Source organism: Eretmochelys imbricata, chromosome 7 (genome assembly GCF_965152235.1).
Source record: "Eretmochelys imbricata isolate rEreImb1 chromosome 7, rEreImb1.hap1, whole genome shotgun sequence".
NCBI lineage: Eukaryota > Metazoa > Chordata > Testudines > Cheloniidae > Eretmochelys > Eretmochelys imbricata.
In genome coordinates this window covers 51,379,475-51,394,748 of record NC_135578.1, presented here as the reverse complement: position 1 = coordinate 51,394,748, position 15,274 = coordinate 51,379,475, and the positions used below count along the sequence as shown (strand labels likewise).

The following is a 15,274-nucleotide window of genomic DNA, read 5'->3' as shown; positions in this document are numbered from 1 at the left end:
GCGACCAGGTGACTCTTGGCCCAGGAATCATAGAATCATAGAATCATAGAATATCAGGGTTGGAAGGGACCCCTGAAGGTCATCTAGTCCAACCCCCTGCTCGAAGCAGGACCAATTCCCAGTTAAATCATCCCAGCCAGGGCTTTGTCAAGCCTGACCTTAAAAACTTCCAAGGAAGGAGATTCCACCACCTCCCTAGGCAACGCATTCCAGTGTTTCACCACCCTCTTAGTGAAAAAGTTTTTCCTAATATCCAATCTAAACCTCCCCCACTGCAACTTGAGACCATTACTCCTCGTTCTGTCATCTGCTACCATTGAGAACAGTCTAGAGCCATCCTCTTTGGAACCCCCTATCAGGTAGTTGAAAGCAGCTATCAAATCCCCCCTCAATCTTCTCTTCTGCAGGCTAAACAATCCCAGCTCCCTCAGCCTCTCCTCATAAGTGTTCTAGACCCCTAATCATTTTTGTTGCCCTTCACTGGACTCTCTCCAATTTATCCACATCCTTCTTGTAGTGTGGGGCCCAAAACTGGACACAGTACTCCAGATGAGGCCTCACCAATGTCGAATAGAGGGGGACGATCACGTCCCTCGATCTGCTCGCTATGCCCCTACTTATACATCCCAAAATGCCATTGGCCTTCTTGGCAACAAGGGCACACTGCTGACTCATATCCAGCTTCTCGTCCACTGTCACCCCTAGGTCCTTTTCCGCAGAACTGCTGCCTAGCCATTCAGTCCCTAGTCTGTAGCGGTGCATTGGATTCTTCCGTCCTAAGTGCAGGACCCTGCACTTATCCTTATTGAACCTCATCAGATTTCTTTTGGCCCAATCCTCCAATTTGTCTAGGTCCTTCTGTATCCTATCCCTCCCCTCCAGCGTATCTACCACTCCTCCCAGTTTAGTATCGTCCGCAAATTTGCTGAGAGTGCAATCCACACCATCCTCCAGATCATTTATGAAGATATTGAACAAAACCAGCCCCAGGACCGACCCCTGGGGCACTCCACTTGACACCGGCTGCCAACTAGACATGGAGCCATTGATCACTACCCGTTGAGCCCGACAATCTAGCCAGCTTTCTACCCACCCTATAGTGCATTCATCCAGCCCATACTTCCTTAACTTGCTGACAAGAATACTGTGAGAGACCGTGTCAAAAGCTTTGCTAAAGTCAAGAAACAATACATCCACTGCTTTCCCTTCATCCACAGAACAAGTAATCTCATCATAAAAGGCGATTAGATTAGTCAGGCATGACCTTCCCTTGGTGAATCCATGCTGGCTGTTCCTGATCACTTTCCTCTCATGCAAGTACTTCAAGATTGATTCTTTGAGGACCTGCTCCATGATTTTTCCAGGAAGTGAGACAAAGGCCGGAGGAGGAGCAACAGGCACGGCAGGGGCCAGGCAGCTGGAAGCGAGTCAGTCTCAGCTGGCTTGGGGAGCAGGGGGCGAGCCAGAGTCCTGGCTCTGAGCTCCCCTCCCCCCAAGATGGACTTGGCTGAAAGTCACTGATTTCTGTGCTAATAAGTTCTGTTCTACGCTGTGTTCCTGTTGACTAATAAACCTTCTGTTTTACCAACTGGCTGAGAGTCATGTTTGACTGCGGAGTTGGGATGCAGGGCCCTCTGGCTTCCCCAGGAGCCCCATTCAGGCGGACTCATTGTGGGAAGCACACGGTGTGGAACGGGATGCTGAATGCTCAGAGGTCTGAACCAGTAAAGTCGAAGCTGTGTAAGTTGCTTGCTTTGGAGACAGTATGCTCAGAGAGAGGAGGCATGCTTCCCCCAAAGTCCTGACTGGCTTCGTATGGAGTAGTTCCAGAGCATCGCCCTGGTGACTCCATGACACAGGGCTTCAGCCCTGGGGTCATCGGGGGCCCTTACACATGCATCTCACACTCTTGCCCGTTTATTCACCCTCCTAAGGGAACAGCCCTTTTAATACTCCAGCCAGAGTTCTATCAACACTCCTCACACCACTGTAGTTAGATAGCAAGTGCCCCAACATATACCCTGCCATGCCAGTGCACTTTTTCCAACTCAGTGTTTACTCACCCATCTAAGTGGCCCCACACAGCTATGCTTCTCTGAAACAGCACTCCTTCAGCTCCCACTGCACCCTGCAGTAACCCAGAACATTTAGGCTGTAGCCTCTCTCTCTGTCATTCCCATAGGATAAATATAGACTAACTGATATGGCCATTTCTTGCAATATCTTTGGGACAAATTATTGATTTAAGTTGAACTAGCTATGGAATCCAATGTATTATAAATGCAAAGTTTACATGTTGTTGTTAGATTGTATGTAACTTCCCTGGGGGCGGCCAGAGGGGCACATGGCAATGTTCCCTCTAAATTTTTCCGTCCATGTGTGGAATAAAATTTGTTATGTGCACCGAGGTAACGTGTGCATGTGCACCATCACAAAAAACAAAAACCCTAGATATAATATATATTTTTTAAAAAGTTACCATAGGGATAATTACTCCAGCCAGGACAGGTTAGACATTTTAGAACTCACTACCCAAAGAATTCAATTTAAGTGTAAGAGAGAAATAAAAATTATGACATGCATAGACCAGTCAAAACACTAAAATAACACACTTTGAAAGAATAGAATTACAGAGAATATATGTGTATTGCAGGAAGTACCAAGAAGTAACCACAACAATACTACTAGTATCTGTTGGGAGGTGAGTGTGTCACAGAGACACTGTGTGCACGTGCGCTGGCTGATGGGGAAAAGCTGTGCATGGTCTCTTTAAGATACTCACGGAAAGCTCCTCTGCTCCGTCCTGAGCCCTGTTGCCTCCCCTCCCCTGCTCTGTGGGGATGGGGTACATGGGGGAGAGAGAGAGAGAGAGAGTGTGTGTGACAGACAGAGACTGTGTGAGCTGGCTGCTGGTGAAATCTCAGAAACAGTGCACTGTCTCTTTAAGAAAGGCACTCAGTCACTCACCATTCAGATCTCAGCAGCTCAGAGTCCTCCTGAGCCACGCTGTCCCCTCTGCCCTGCTCTGCAGAGATGGGGTACGGGGCGGGGAGACACCCTGACATCAGCACCCCTACTCTGCTCTGCACAGCCAGATGGATGGAGCAACATGGGGGGAGGGGCACCTGAACACATGCTGCCAACTGTGCACGCTCTCTAATCAGCTGGGCAGCATTTGAATCTCTCCTGCACAGGCACCCAAGCACGCAGCTTACAGGGAACACAGAAACATTGTAAACAAATGCTGGAAAGTATTATGAGCTTCAAAAAACTATATCTTAATGTACCAGACAAGAAGGCACTTTAGGAAGAAACAAAATAAGTGGGTTTCCCAGGAAATACCCAGGGCAAGAGGAAGGCAGACCCAACCTTTTGAAGCTACAGCCTGCAGAGAGAACCACTGTTTGGCTAATTACCTATTCAAGGCCTTTGTAGATCAAAGACAGACTGTAAAAGGAGGGACTCAGACTCATGGATGTGATTGTTCTGAGCTAACAGCTGTTATGAATTAGTAACCACAGAAAAACCTCTATTGAGGTTTAAAGAACTGTTCACCTACTGGAGCCCTTGTTAGATCTGGGGGTGATTATTGACATGTGTTTTGGTTTGTTTATTGCTAATGCTTTCATGTTAAAAATAAATGTGCTTGTTTAGAAAGAGCTGTGGGGTAACATAATTGTGGGCAACTACACTGTTTATAGTCTCTGAGGAGAAAGCAAAGCAGACCTGCTTAGGTAGTCTGACTTGCTGGGGAATTCGCAGTGTAACAGGGAACTGTGCAGCCTGGAGAGCCAGAAGGGGGGTGAGAGAAGGTCTCCCCACAAGAGAGGCGACAGCTGAGGAGCTGGAAGCCTACAGTGGGTGCCTTTGCTAGACCCAGGAGGGGGAACATAGGTGAAGCTTCCCGGGACAGTGACAGACATCTCTCTCATAAGCCAAGATTCTGATCAGAATGGATAGGTCTCAGGGTGGGGAATAGATGCTCCTCCTATTTAAACAGCATGGAAAATAGAAGATTACAACATCTAGTAAGAAAGGACAAACTTTTTTTTGAGTTCTCTTCTCTAAGGGCTTGTCTACACTTGAAAGGTTATCATTGGCTTCTCTGCTGAGAGTTTAGTGCCATCTGTGATATAGCCCTCTGAACAGAAACTGCTTGCTCCCTCAGTTCACAGAAGCTGAACAGATGTGCAATGATTTTCCATGACTATCAACTAAAGTTTAAATTCAACTAGTGGCCCAAAAGTGATAGGCACAATGTCTCAGCCCAGTCTCACCTTCTTCCAAGTCTTCTTTTACTAAAAGAGCAACAGACACAATATCAAGGCCCTCACCTGGAATACTGTGTGCAGTTCTGCTTACCACATCACAAAAAAGGATTGCAGAAATAGAAGAGGTTCAGAGGTGGACAATTAGTGACTGGAAAGGCTTCTGAATGACAAGAGATTGAAAAGACAGGCTATCTAGTTTAGAGACGACAAATAAGAGGGCCATGAAAGCAGCATATAAAATAACAAAAGGTACAGAAAAGGTATATCAGGCCCTTATCCTCCCTCATAATAGAAGAATGAAACGGAAAAACATTAAATACAAACTTAGAACTGGTAAAACAAAACACTTTACACATACAGCTCAATTAGCCTGTAGAATTCATTGCCATAGGATATTGAGACCAAGAGCTTAAGAAGACTCTAAAGGATTGAGCATTTATACAGATGATAAAATCCAGAGCTACATTAGAAAGGATTAACAAAGACAGCAATAGCTCAGAAGGGATATAAACCCTCATGCTCCACAATACACACTAACTTTTAATTTGCAGGGTTTAGGAAGAAACTGTCTGGTCTTAGAGGGACCACGAGTCTGATCTGCTATAGGAAATATATCATTCATCATGCTGTTTAATATATAATTAATGTTTTACTCATGATTTGACTCAAGGTGCATTTGGAAATTGAAATTAAACTTTAAAAAAATGCAAAACAAGTTTGAATTTTTTTTATTAATTGAATAAAACTGCCAAAGTTTTCCCCCCACTGAAATCTCCACTAGAAGCAGCTATAATCTTAAGAAGGTTAGATGACTGATGAACAGACTGCAAAAACTAAACTAGAGATTTCTGCTAAATTGAAACCAAAAGTAGTTAAGGAAAAAGCTTTTCCGTGGAACAGAAACTGAAAGTACTGACATTTAGAAAAAAGCACTAGTATTATCTCTATTATAAAGACTGAAAGTGATCTAGATGCTTAATGCAGTGCATCAGATATTGTGCCATATTTACAAAGCTTGACCTCAAAAGTTAAAGATGTTTTCCATCTGTTTCTGTACAGAAAAAAGCAGCTTTCAAATCATTAGTTAAATTTTACGAGTGTTCATTGATCCCTCTTTGTTAAATTGTTTAAAGGTTGGCAACTTCAAATTTAGTTTTAAACAGGTTTAGCGTTTGTTTGTTTTTTAACTCAATTTAAAAATGCATTTAAAATCAGATTTTTTAAAACAATCCACCTTGGACAGATGCCAGTTAAGTATACTGTGTATGAACAAAACGTACAGAACTTGAGCCAAGGCAAGCAAAGGCAACAACTCTGGTGTTTGTGAATGTAAATAACAAGAAACTATATACGGGTGACCGTAGAAGCACGGCCAGGTCCCATCCACCCAACAGAATCTGTGCAAGATCTGTGCATTTGTTATTAGCTCACTCTGCCTGATTTCAAGAGACATTCCTTCTCCTTGAGGGTCTGACTAAAACAATACTGCATTTAGGGTAACATTTTGACAGACTGGGCATCAGCAGACTGCTGTAGCAGCACTTCCAGTACGGATCTGAGAAGACCAGAGCTACAAGCATGTACGCAGAACTTCCATGAACAGACAGACAACAAAGAGCTGAGAATCAAACAGAAGGGACCACTGTGATTATCAACCCTGACCTCCTATATAATAGGCCAGAAAACTGCCCCACAAAAATTCCTAGAGCAGAGCTTTTAGAAAACGATCCAATCTTGATTTAAAAATTGTCAATGGGGGAGGATCCACCATAAGCCTTGGTAAATTGGTATAATGAATAATTATCCTCACTGCTAAAAATTTAGGCCTTATTTCCAAACTGAATTTGTCTAGCTTCAACTTTCAGCCACTAGATCATGTTATATACCTTGGTCTGCAGAGCCCATTATTAAATATTTGTTCCCCATGCAGATCTTATTTGCCTTAATTTTTAAAACTTTTCAGAAATACCCATCACTATTTTGATATCATCCATGATCAGCACTCCAATCTCAGCTGAAGCTCCCATGTTATAGATACTTCCCAGATGTCCACTCTGATGAGGCTGAAACATAGAAAATGCAGTTCAGCATCTGACAGCAAGAGAAAAAGCAAGAGCATAGCTCTCACCTTTAGATCAGCAATTAAATCCCCTACAGGTCAGCTGTTATGAAAGTCACAGGGCAGCATTCTCTGCAGAGAATGTTGCACTGCCCCTCTCTCCATCCTATAGAAGCTCTCCTGGTGCTTACTGCCTTCTTTGGTCATTACCTAGTGTATTTCAAAATAGTGGTGGCTGCTAGTGCCATAGGGCAGAAACTCATTTCTTTTCTACTTGTCTATGAAGCACCACTACTATCTAAGACAATTTGTGGTAACAATATTTATTATAAAAAGAAGAGTACTTGTGGCACCTTAGAAACTAAAATTTATTTGAGCATAAGCTTTTGTGAGCTATAGCTCACTTCATCGGATGCATACAGTGGAAAAACGGAAATATTTATCACTCAAGTCTGTGCTGACAGCCAGTTTCTAGCAAACAAGTGCCCGAATCACAAAAACCACTGGTAAGCTGGATCAAGGTGCCAAGGACTAAATGGGTCTTGGAGCTTGAATTTATTTTTCACCCTAGAGGAAGAAGACTGTGGTACACTGGTAGAGCAGTGTGGAGGAACATTGCCTGGCCCCTCTGCTTGATTCATCTCATCTGTGACTAAAGACCTTCAGTCAGAAGGGCTGTCAAGCCAGCAACTTTCACTCATGCTAAACTCACAAAACAGAAAAAAATACCCAAATTATTGCCTAGTTCTAGAGTTAGCATTGTAGGGTGATTTAGAAGTGGTTCACCCACCATCCCACTAACCAGAATTGTTCAAACACAACAGAATTACTCTTCAAACCCTGGAAGCATCGCATCTCTCAAGCACCCTCGTGCTGAACTGCATTTCCCGAGTGAATCTCCAACTAGGTCACATTGTCAAGATGGTGCGCTCCTATTTGATTATATTTAAGCAACAACTATAAAGAGGGATTGGACTTATCTTTGCATTTTAGGATATCACTGCAGCCTCCTCCAAGGAAGAGGGGTGATTTGGAGAGTAACCCACGATATACATGGATATACTGGGCTGATAGCTCCTCTTAGCATGTAATTTAACTAAGAAGAGAAGCTACAATTTTCTCATTGCTGAATGTTCGCTGCATCTACATGTGCAAATGCTCATGTTGTGTAAAGCAAAACAGGTATCTTCAGTAAGCCATGCAAGTTCTTTCAGTGAATACTTGCCAGAATGCAAAGCCAAGCCAACACAGTCCGGAGGGGGCAGGAAGTTGGCCTGAAAAAACAGTTTTGTGGGGAAGGGAGTGGATATTTTAAACTAAAGGAACATCTATTTCATTTGCGCTCTAGCTGCGTAACAGGCCATTGGATTGGTAAGGTTTAAGGCCATACTTTCCCCTGTGTTTACACATGGCCAGTTCACAGCCACACTCCACAGCGATAGTCTGCTGGGATGCAACCACTCACACTATTCTCTGTCAAATGTAGTGACATCCTACTGGGCATGTAGGAACAGCCTGGGACCTTGCAGACTGCTTTACACCACTTACCTGGCCCACATGCAGGCTTTGTATTGGTATAACATATTGGTTAGGACTCAGGAGTAGGATTTCAACAAATAGTTACACCCTTACAAGTCCTACTGTGGATGCAGTTATGCTAGTATAAAGGTGTCTTACACTAGGGCTTTATCTACACTACCAAGTTTTGTTGCCAAAACCTGCCTTTTGGTGACAAAACAGTGAGAGAGTACACACTGCAGTGCGACTTTTGTTGGAAAAAATGCCCGGTTTTGGCAACAAAAAACTTCCACCCCATGAGAGACTTTTCTCTTTTCCCCTCCCTTTACTGTCGACAAAGAGCCAGTGTAGACACCGCTGGTTGTTTTGTCAACAGAACTGGCTTCCTCCAGTATCCCACAATGCCCGCCCTGATCGCTCTGCTCAGTGTTTTGATCTCCGCTGCCCTGCAGGCATGCATCCCTCCCCTTTCAAAGCTGCGGGAAGTATCTGACAACTGAGTGTGCTGTTCCGTTTGGGGAACAAAGAGCAAATCATTGGAATGCTCCGGTTCTGCCCTGCACTAGGAACACAGTGGCAGACAGATTGCTGTCGCAGGGACACAGGAAGAAGAGACTGCTGTGCTGCTCTGACATTCCTCAGCATGGAGCGCTCCCAGAGCTACTCATGATGCCACTCCAGGCAGCCGAGGAGGCTGTGGGAGAACTCAGAGGGAATCCTCCCAAGATGCACAGCGATCAGCTCCGCCTTCCCACAACACCACACTGTGGGATACATACCCACAGTGCATTGCTCACACTGTCAATGATGGTGCCCACAATGTGGACATGATCTGCTGACAGAGGGAGCAAGTGTGAACACCCTTAGGCTGTTTTTGTTTTGTCAACTTTTGGGTGTCAACATAAGTTTTGTCGACAAAACTTGGTAGTGTAGACAAAGCCTAGTATAATCTATTCTCCTTTCCTTACAAGACTAGATATACCAGTAGAAGCACCTTTACTCTGATAGAACCACGTCCACACCTAGAGGGACAGAGAGGTTGTAGCACTTTAACTATACTGGTTAAATTTAGTAAACTACTGGTAGAGTTAAAGCGGTACAATTGTGTGTGTACACAAGCCCACAGAAACAAGTCAATTTAACCTGACTTAGTCCTCCAAAACTTCATTCTCTCTGTGCACTCTGAGGGCACGTCTACACTTAAAACACTGCACTAGTGCTTAAATGAAGATGCTCTATGCTGACAGAGTTCTCCCATTGGCATAGTTAATCCACCTCCAAGAGGCAGAAGCTATGTTGGTGGGAGAAGCTCTCTCGTCAACAGAATGCTGTCTACACAGGTGATTAGGTAAGTATAGCTGCATCAATCGGGGGGTGGCTTTTTCACACCCCAAACAATGTGGTTATGCTGACAAGGTCTGTAGTGTAGACCAGAACTAGGTAACAGCTGATAGTGTCTGCACAGGAAGCACTGACAACTAGCACTTAAGCTAAAGGAACTGCACTCACAAGAAAAGCATTAGTTTCCAAAGAGCATCACTCAGAAGGCTGAGAAACAAACAAGAGTTGCTACCTGTGACCCCAGGAGGCCTTCAATGCCCACTGGCAAAGGGCACACCATACTGTAACTCATCTCAGGCCTGACATGCTCACTACCCCAACAAACTGTTGTCATAAAAATGTCTCTAAAATGTCACATAAGGTATCAGATGTAAACTGGTGACATGCTGGTCCTGAAAAATCCCTGCATGCTGTGTGCACAGGTTGTGTGTAAAGAGTTATATGGGTGTGCTAAAAAAAGTGTTCTTAAAAATGTGCTTGGGAGGCAACCCAGCCTGGCCTAGACAAAGCGATGTGGATTAGCTGTCTGACCAGCTGGATTACAGGCAGAGGACAAAGAAAGTACATTATATACAAGATAAACAAGGCAACCAAGTTAACAAGCAACAGAGGAATCAATTTAGTAAACACACCACCAGGGTTCCAAGTCTGAAACCCACAGGAAGTCTTTCTGGCTCTTGAGACAAAGATAATGGACTCTGGAAACCATAAGGGGAGGCAACAAGACATTCTAGTTATCCACCACTTAGGAGACATATGGAACAGCACCCTCAGAGCCTGTGAAGGTTGGATCCTCTTAGCCTGAAGGGGAGGAGCTCCTGAATTTGCTGTAAGCGAGCAACTATTTTAGGCAAAGACATAACTTGCTAGAATTAAGTTTTAGTCACTAGAAAGCATGTTTTGTTCTGTCTGTAAGTAGACCTATCTCTTTATTTTTTTGCTTAGTGTCACTTAAATCTCCGTTCTCGGTTAATAAGGGTATTCTTAGTTTTACTATAAATCATCCCAGCGCTGCTATATTAAGGCAAGTGTGAGTCCTCAACAAAACGAACGATCTGGGGTGTGCTCTGTCTCTTTGGGGACAGTGAACTTACCTTCTGTGAGTGTCCAGTGAGAGGAACTGGACACTGCAAGGAGATGTCTCTGGGGAGCTGGCGCTCACTGAATGTTGCCTGCAAAGGCAAGGTTCAGACTGGCAGAGCCTCGAGGAGTTTGCTGGAGTGTCAGGAAGCTCACGCACAGCTTAGCAGCAGCAAAGCTCTCACTTGCTGAGGCAGAGGGGTAACAGTGACTTACAATTCTGAATGCCCTGAGCAGAATGTTTCTCTGCCCCATCTGAGCAACAGAGCAGCACAAGCACTACTTGTGAAAGGGGTCTAGAAAGCAGGGCTTGGAGCGGCCATGGCTAGCAATCTCCAGCTTTTAGCCTCACCCCTGGTAGCAGTCGTAGCAATCCTAAAAAGGGACACTGGCCAGCCTCCAGCTTCGCACTTCAGTCACATCAAGGACAGTGAGAACACTGTTAGCAGCCTGCTCCCTACTTGAGCCAGAGCCACTTTTTCCATACCTTGGACTAGATTCCTTCTGTTTCTAGACAGCAACAGCCTATTCTTCATGACAACTGTAAATCGAAGTTTTTGATAGGATTCCCACAGAGATTTCTGCTGTATTTTCCTCACACTCTCCCTTTCTCTAGGCCGCCCATCTGAGAACTAGCCAAGGACCCTTACAATTTACTCTGTTGTTTTGGGGGTTTTTCTGAGGCAAGACTCCTTTTCAGAGAATGTGGGAACACATGAACAGAAGTAGCCATCCTTATGCCAGTCATCACATTATATAAACTAATGAGTACAGCTTTGCTGAGCTGTTACACAGTAGAGCAGCGGTTCTCAACCAGCGGGCTGCAGGCTACATGCGGCCCATTTAGCACACAGCTGTGACCCAGCTCAGCTGTGTGCTAAAGGCCAGCCAACATGGGGTGAGGGGAAGGGGAGGGGGGTCCGGACAGCCAGCCGGCCCCATGGGAGGCGGTGGTCTGGGCTCAGGGCTGCCGCTGCCCTGTCACCCGGCCCCCGTGGCCAGGTAACACATTGTGGGTTGCATATGTGGCCCACAATAATAAATAAGTGGAGAACCACTGCAGTAGATCCCCAGAGCCAGGGGCAATGCTCAAATTTTGCCCAACAGTTATGTTGACAACTTGGCACATTTGCAAATTAAACAGAAAATGGAGAAGGTTGCAGCTTGCTTTCAATGAGAGCAACATATCAAGTCCCAAAATTCAACACTCAACGTTGACCCAAATGTCTTGGCTACACCATATGCTAGTCCTCCTTCAGCAACTGCCGGTGATTTCGTTGACTTGAATAGGTGGTGGTTTCCCAGCGAGCTAAGCGAGGAACTCCTTAACTTCCTCTTCCAGGGCCCAGATATCTCCTTCGATTTTCCTGATGACAATCATCCTCCTATTGCCACAGGTGATGTCCTTATATAGACTGGAATTTTGTGCCTGCGGGAACGTCTCACAAAGGAAGGAAGGGCAGGTGAAGTATCTGATGGCGCTCTCCAGCTAGACGGGATGGGGTACTGGGTATGTCTGGAGGGAGCAGAAATTCTGGTGGGTGGAATGAGTCTCTCCACAAATTTATATTCTTCAGTGGATTCCAAAATCCCAGAATAATGGGGGTGAGGGGTCTCAGGTTTGGCCTGGGACTGGCTCTGCAGCAGTCACCGGGCCCCCGCTAGGGCTACGGCCGCCATTTTGCTGTCGCGTCTGGCTGGTGTTGCCCAACTTCTGAATGCTTGATTTTGTAACCTTACCATTCTTCTAACATTGTTTTAATGTGCAATATAAAATAAGGTGGAAGTCATTTTACTCTTAGTATCTGTCAGGAGAAGCAATGCCAAAAGACGAACAACAATTTTACATTCTAGAATTTAGTACAGTAATATTTGCCAAGTATTTCATGTGCCCTAGTGTTGGAGAATCATATCCTGAGAAACCCTATAGTAATGCACAAATGCAAGGCAGAAGAGATGTTTGTGTATGCATCGCTAGGTCATTACACTGCTAATCCTAAAAATAAGAGCTGCGCGACAGGGAATCTGAGCAAATGCCTGTTGCTGGTGGATGAATGCTGCTTCAAGGGAGAGGTACACCTGAGTGGCTCTTGGCCCAGTGTCAGGTGGTTATCTCCTTCCCCCACTCCATCTCAACCACAGACTGTTCATTAACAGGAGAGGCTGTCACATGGGAAAGTTGTGAAGAACCAGAGCTGGCTGCTGCAAGCAGCAAGCCAAGGACCTCACTGGGAAAGGTACATCTCACACTGTTCAGAAGAGACTCCCAATAGTAACTCTGATCTCCCCCTGCCCTTGTAGCCTTCAGCCTTCCCCACGCAGTGTCCTCTTCAATTCATGTGGTTACCACCCCAAGCAGCTGGAATGTGATGGATTCCAGAGAAGGAGCAGAGGGTGATATTTCATACTGTCCCAAATACTCCTACCACCTTTAAATGGGAAGTGAAGCCAGAAGATGTAAACAGGAAACTGTAAGCCAGTAAAGCAAACCTAAGCAGTGTAAGACTGCCTGAAGCTTATCTAAGTAAAAAGCTGCATTGAAGGACATGGGGAAAGTATGAACCATCATTTGAAGATACTGGGGGAAGATAGTTTTCAGAGTAACAGCCGTGTTAGTCTGTATTCGCAAAAAGAAAAGGAGTACTTGTGGCACCTTAGAGACTAACCAATTTATTTGAGCATGAGCTTTCGTGAGCTACAGCTCACTTCATCATGTAGCTCACGAAAGCCCATGCTCAAATAAATTGGTTAGTCTCTAAGGTGCCACAAGTACTCCTTTTCTTTTTGGGGGAAGATACATTCCCTAGCATACTCGAAAAACCAAAGAGAGACCCTGAGTTTTATGTAGTTCAATCTCAGCCTAATGTTGCCTCCATGGACAGTTCATGTGTTTAGTTTTCCCAAAACACATCACCTTTAATTACTCAAAGCCCTAAAATGAAAACAAAAGATTCAGCTCTGAGCTGAGCTATCACAACTCAAGAAATATTTTACAGAATTCTAAGGGACAGGGAAGAAGACATAAGAAAGCTGCAGACTCCTAGGGACATCTATCTCAACCCTAACTACGTAGTCATCTTAACAGTAAAACTGCCAAGTGGGTAAAAGAGACTGATTTTAGCACTACTGAGATGTGAAAGATTTTTTAAGAGGAATCTGAGCCCTAGCTCTTTGCCATATTAACTGCAATACAGATTCCCTAACTGAGAGCCATTTACTCAACATACACATCTTTACTAATTTAGCAGATGCATATGCACAGCTCATAAACAGAACCTGCTCTAAGCATATTGGCATATGGGGTTTTTATGACAAACTTGTGACAAACTGTCAGCCAACTTCAGATAAACTAACTTGCTCACTCTAAAAAAAAAAAACAACCAAAACAAACAAAAACTGTTAAATGAAGACAGAGCAATATACACAAGATCATACCATCCATGAAATCTGTGCTGTATTAGTAAATAAACTACCATTTTGGATTCAGCTTTGGGAAGAGTTAAACCCAGGTGACTCTGGATGGAAGAGGAGCAGCTAAGGTGGCAACATGCCATGACACAGGGTAATTGGGAAGGTACCACAGATATACCACAGCACATTTACAGAGAGAAACATGGGCAGCAGGCATAGAGCATTAAGACCCTCAAGGGTTATAGATCCCATCACTAATTCAAATCCAGTCCAGGTCAGAACTGAGCAAAAGTCAGTAACCCTGTCTCACATGGTCTAGCCTGACTCCTATCTGGTGGTTCACAAATGTTGGTCTCAGTCCAATTCCCCAGCCCAATGGGCAAACAAGCATATTACATCTCCAAGGATGTCAAGCTGGCACCTTTTATTAGAATTAAAGCTTCCTTTAATGAGCACACCTGTCTCTTTTTTTTTTAACATTGCCATTCGATCAACATGCCCTCTCTGTACCAGAGATTCAACTCAATGTAATATAAGTCACTAGACAGGACAGCGTTATTACGATGCTCGCTCCTAGTAAGGTAACACCTGTCAAACAGAGAGATCCCATGGCCAGAGTCCCGTAGAATGCCGCGCTAAACAGAAGTTCGCTGTTATAACGATCGCTGTTTTGTCCCTGACATTTACATGGCACGGATTGTAAACCCGGTAGAGCCTCCTCCTGAATAAACAAATAGTGCTAACAACGAAAGGAACCGTCCTTTCAACGTCTGGGGAAACATTATAACAAAGCCCCCCCAAAACCATCCCCACCCGCCGCCGCGGTGAGACAAGACCGCACTGTGCCTCTCGGCCCCGGTCCGTTCCCAGCCCCGCGCCCCCCCGTCCCGCTAGCCCCTCCCCCACCCGTCCCGGCGCCTCAGAGCTGTGCATATGCATCTGCTAAATTAGTAAAGATGTGTATGTTGAGCCCTCGGGCGACCTCACTCACCGGGACGGGCTCTCCCTGCCGCCCGGGGGACGCGGCGCTGGGACCCCCGGTTCCGGCTCGGTCCTGGCGCCCCCTCGCCCGCTCCTGACCGTTCGAATCAACAACAAGATGGCGGCGCCCGGAAAGGCGGAGACTCCACCGCCTGCCGTCATAGTAACCGCGCCGGCCAGGTCCCCGCTTCCCCGAGAGATGCACCAATCACAGCACGAGCCCGCCCGCCCGTGCGCCGCCAGAACGTTGACAAGCTAACGGAGCTGTCCTTCAAACACTTGAACCAGGGTCGCTCCGCTAGCTGAGCCGCCGGCGGGTTCCAGACACACGCTAGGTACACGTGACGCGTCTGTTCTACGGAGACCGCGACCATTGGCCAACAGAATCGGAAACCATCCAATCACGGCGCGGTATGGGGGGAACAAGCTCTGAACTACTTTCCATGATGCCTCTGTACACCCCCTGGAACCCGCCCTCTGACCCCCTCAAGGGGACCCACCTGCCCTCAGATTTCTTCCCTCTGACCCTCCCAATGGGACCTGGCCTCTGACCCCTTCCCTCTGATCACCCATTGGGTACACCCTCTGACCTCTTCCTCTAACCCCCTGTGAG

The 15,274-nt window shown here is 45.6% G+C and overlaps 1 protein-coding gene across 4 annotated transcripts in view; it reads right to left on the bottom strand.

Annotated features, from left to right (window-relative positions):
• The window catches only part of IP6K1 (inositol hexakisphosphate kinase 1), a 71,034-nt gene extending 56,244 nt beyond the window's left edge, over window positions 1-14,790 (bottom strand). For 3 of the 4 annotated variants that reach the window (XM_077821865.1, XM_077821862.1, XM_077821864.1), the window contains exon 1: window positions 14,672-14,790. The gene's annotated coding sequence lies outside the window, so the exon portion shown is untranslated. The remainder of the gene's footprint in view (window positions 1-14,671) is intronic. The other variant, XM_077821863.1, reaches the window with a different exon arrangement.
• Window positions 14,791-15,274: the final 484 nt, after the last annotated feature.